General features: G+C 39.2%; 1 protein-coding gene across 6 annotated transcripts in view; it reads left to right on the forward strand.

The window, feature by feature from the left end:
• The window catches only part of LOC137996850 (chymotrypsinogen A-like), a 30,748-nt gene that overhangs the window by 25,165 nt on the left and 583 nt on the right, over positions 1–5,000 (forward strand). The gene's annotated exons all lie outside the window — the stretch shown is intronic.

Genomic DNA, 5,000 nt, shown 5'->3' on the forward strand with positions numbered 1-5,000 from the left:
GTGTGCTCGATTCCGGATCGAGTGGACCCGGGTTCGCGTCCTGGCTGGGGACATTGTGTTGTGTTCTTGGGCAAGACACTTTACTCTCACGGTGCTTCTCTCCACCCAGGTGTATAAATGGGTACCGGCGAATTTAATGCTGGGGGTAACCCTGCGATGGACTGGCATCCCATCCAGGGGGGAGTAGAAATACTCCTAATCGCTTCATGCTACAGAAACCGGAGATAAGCGCCGGCCTGATGGGCCTTCTAGGCTCGTAAGCAGACTTTACCCTTTTACCCTTTAAGATTATTATTATTATTATTATTATTATTATTATTATTATTATTATTATTATTATTATTTATTTATTTTTCACCGCCAATTGCCTATTGACGTTCCATTCTTGAGCTCCAAAAGGGTAACCGAAAAATCTCACAAAAACCTTTTCCAGCAAAAGATTTAATGAAACAAACAACATATTTGCTATCAGAGGCAAAAATCCCTTCCTATTTCAATTGCTTGCGTGCAAACAAGACACACAAGCCGTGTCACAAAGCATATGCAATTAAATAGATTTCAGACAGTTCACATCAAACCCTTTTCGAAAGAACCTTGACCGTAAATAATGAAACACAAAAGAGACAACAAGCTTTCATTCAAACGAGATGCTTCCGTGAAGCATACACTGGGTTGCCTGTGGTACGTGTTACAGAAAATCAGAAGGCACTGAATTGTGTGGTATTGAACTACAGCATTCCAGTCTCTGAAGAACAACAAATAAAAGAGAAGCGAGAAACATTGGCTTCTGGGCTGACATGTTGATAATTTTCAAGCTCCCTCACAACTTCTTTTCACCACAAGTTTAAGCGTGCCCTCTGAACATCTGACAGCTTTCAATGAAGTTTAGCCCTGTCCGGCGGGGTTAGTATTTTGATGGGAGACCAAAACAATATACCCCTCATAAAACAGAAGCATCGGACCGAAATACTATTAACGCTAACAAATGCGAACTCAGCAAGGTACAGATTTTGTTAGCTTGCTTTATGCAAAACAAGAACATCATTCTAAAAGCTTATTCTACGCAAAAAGTATGTCCTGGATGTAATTTTGAGAGTGGAAATCAAGGTTACGCGGCAGACGGCAAATACAAACTCACGATTTAATTAACTTAACAAGACGCTAACCTCATTTTGACAAGAAAATGCTTTACTATTGCCATAAAAACTATCCAGTTAAGCTCGCATATCATAAAACATGATGAATTCATAAAGGCCACCTTTTCCAGCGAACAATTTTTTGAAACAAACAACATATTTGCTATTAGAGGTAAAAACCCCTTCTATTTCATTACGTGCGTGAAGAGAAGAAACTCAATCGTGTCAAATATGCGCAATATTGCAACAAACTAAATTTCAGGATCAAACCGTTTACATGAAGAACCTTTTCCTTGAATAATGAAGCACAAAATACACGACAAGCTTTCTTTCAAATAATTCTTGGCTGTCACGTTTCCAATTATTTTTTTTACCTGAAGACTGTGCAGAGTTGATCACAGATCCACGTAAGGTGTTCAATTCATTCTCTGTCTTTGTTGAACCCATAAGTTAACAGAGAATTTTCCATTTGGTTTCAGTGTTCTACATAACAGCACACTTGGTAAATATTATTTTAGAAATACAGCTCACTTTGATTTCGGCTCGACGGGCGATAGATTGTTGTCGAAGTCCATTACTCGTCGCTTTTGAGATTCCAGGTGTTGGTTTTTCACCGCCTGCCTGTCTAACTGACTTTCCATTATTGAGCTCCATAAGGGTATATTTTGTTTAAGGATACACTAAAACGCCATTCGCGTTACATGACTTTCAATGCCATTGCAGGCTAAGTTATGATTCTACTGTGTCCACCAGAGAAATCTACGCAGTTCCACTACCCTCTCGATCCAAAGAAAATACGCGCAGAAGGCTCTATGCACAAAGACACCACTTACCAGGGGAGTCACAGGCAAGACTTTTACCGACACGGAAAAAAAATAAAATAAAATAAAATAAATAGAAAAAACGAGATGCTTCCGTGAAGCATACACTGGGTTGCCTGTGGTACGTGTTACAGAAAATCAGAAGCACTGAATTGTGTGGTACTGAACTACAGCATTCCGGTCTCTGAAGAATAACAAATAAAAGAGAGCAGAAGGAAGTTTCCGGGATGGTCGATCGATAATAAAATATTCACGACATGAAAACAACATTAATTTTGAACCGTGAATATAGAATATAAAAAGTTACGATCAGCGACAAACATTTTGGGAGATTTTTGCAACGTTCAAATAAATCGCAAAATCGAAAGTGACATCGTCGGAATTCAGCGGGCGCCGCGATTAACTGTTACCGTGGCATGTTTAATCGCCAACTACACTCGTGATAAAATTTTGGAAATTATCAGCTCACTTTGATTTCTGCTCGATGGGCGATAGATTGTTGTCGAAGTCCACTACTCGTCGCTTTTACGATTCCAGGTATTTGTTTTCACCGCCTGCCTAGTTTATCCAACTGACTTTCCATTATTGAGCTCTGAGGGTATATTTTGTTTAAAGATCCACTAAAACGCCATTCGCGTTACATGACTTTCGACGCCATTGCAGGTTAAGTTTATCATTCTACTGTGTCCACCAGAGAAAGTCTGCGCATTTCCACTACCCTCTCTATCCTAAGAAAATGCGAGCAGAAGGCTCTATGCACAAAGACACCACTTAGCACGGGAGTGACAGGCAAGACTTTTACCGACACGGAAAAAAAAAACCGAACAAATGCCACACACGTTTCGACTGGGATTGCCATACGGCAACCCAGTAATAATTCTTCACTGTCACATTTCCAAATTGTTGAGTACAAAATAAATGTAAATTGCCAGACAACTAAGATGCGACTTCAGTAAACTCTGTCATACATTCAAGGCGTTCGATTCCTTCAATGTTTGTTAAATCCATAAAAAAAATGATAATAAAATTGCCATTTGATTTCAGTGTTTTATATAATACCAAGTTAGTAAAATATTAGAAACAAAGCTCGCTTGATGTTCAACGACGAAAAATGAAATTGTTATCAAAGACCATTACTCGTCGCTTTAAAGATTCCAGATATTTATTTTTCACTACCTGTCTTGTTGATCCAATTGACGTTCCATTCTTGAGCTCCAAGAGGGTATATTTTGTTTAAAGATCCACTAAAACGTCATTCGCGTTACAATGACTTTCGACGCCACTGAATTAGTGAAATTTCCAATTGAACACTGTGCAGAGTTGAGTACAAGTAATTACAAATAGCCAGACAACTGAGATCACAGATCCACTTTATGGATTCCTTCTCTGTCTTTGTTGAATCCATACGGAGTTAACAGAGAATTTTTCATTTGGTTTCGGCAGTGTTGTACATAACAGCACACTCGGCAAAATATTAGAAATACAGCTCACTTCAATTTCGGCTCGACGGGCGAAAGATTGTTGTCGAAGTCATTACTCGTCGCTTTTAAGAATCCAGATATCATTATTTTTCACCGCCTGTCTTGTTTATCCAATTGACGTTCCATTCTTGAGCTCCATAAGGGTATATTTTGTTTAAAGACCCATTAAAACGCCATCAGCGTTACAATGACTTTCAACACCATTGCAGGTTAATTAAATGTTCTCCTGTGTGCACCAGAATCTGCGCATTACCCTAGCCCCCTCAAACCTAACAAAATACGCAGAGAAGACTCTATGCAAAAAGACACCATTTAGCAGGGGAGGGCACTAAGCATCTCGTCCCGGTTGCATGTAAACAGCTGGTACAAGTTCAAACCGGTCTAAGTTTGTCCCGGTCTCATGTAAATTCCCCCTTAGAATACACCTCGTTAATTTTTGCCGCCAACCTTCAAGATACAATTGACCTCAATTGTAGCATTCGCATGCAATTACAGTTTTGAAACCGAGATGAAGCGTAATTGTCCGTTATTATATAGTAATAATTGAATCTGTTTATATTTTCCACTTTGTTAAACTTCGGTTGTTAGTTACGCAGTGTACCGGAGTGACAGGCCTGCACGACTCCCTAGAGCGTGTTTTAGCCTTTCAGTTTTGTAATTTGGCTCTCACAAGGATATATTTGATTGAGCGCCCTCTTTTTGTAATATATCCTTAAGGGACGGGTTTTTTAGATTTATTTCAGCAATGGTTGTCGCTCCATTAAATACCAGTCCTTCATGAGGATTTGTTTCACGTTCGTCGCTATTGGGCGCCCAAGAATAAATTAGTAAAAATAATGGTTAATTAAGCCTAGGTACTTGAAAACTGTGTTCGATCACCTTAAAGGCATCGCCACATCGTTCACAAGTAAAATAATAGTCGCCATGAATTGTCTTCTTGTGCCGCGTTAGGTTTGTCATCTGGCCATGGGTGAACTCTTTCTCAATATAATCACAGATGATAGCCACTTTACGAAGGAGGTGTTCCTCTTTGATCCACACTCTGCCAGCACTCGCGTTGAAATAAACGATACTTTCCCGGTGGCACAATTTATCTTGGTATGATTATTAATTTGGCTGAAAGTAGTCGTCATTGTGGCGTCAATTGGGCATGTTCAGGCGTGTGGACATAGCTCATTGTGCTACTAACGTTTTTGGGGGAAATAGGTGATGCTGTAAGGGTTGTTCATTCACTGTGCTTCAGAAACCTCAGACTTCTTGTGCCATTTTGTATGAATTGCCAATGACGACTCGTTGACAGAGAAATTTCTAATCATAACTTACACTCTTTAATTGTTATAGCTTTTCTTTAACCTGTCTAAAGGTGACTGCATCTTCAAGTGAAAATGAGCTTGCTAAAAATGGAGGAGGAAGACATTTCCTCTGATTTATATATATGGGAAATACTAGCAATACAGTGACTACTAATTACCACAAATGAACGAATAAGCAACATTTTCCTCCTCAGCTCTTCACAATCATGATTTTAAATAGTTTTTAGTTGTTATTTCAGGAGTACAATA

The sequence above is a fragment of the Montipora foliosa genome, chromosome 3, assembly GCF_036669935.1.
Source record: "Montipora foliosa isolate CH-2021 chromosome 3, ASM3666993v2, whole genome shotgun sequence".
Taxonomy (NCBI): Eukaryota; Metazoa; Cnidaria; class Anthozoa; order Scleractinia; family Acroporidae; genus Montipora; species Montipora foliosa.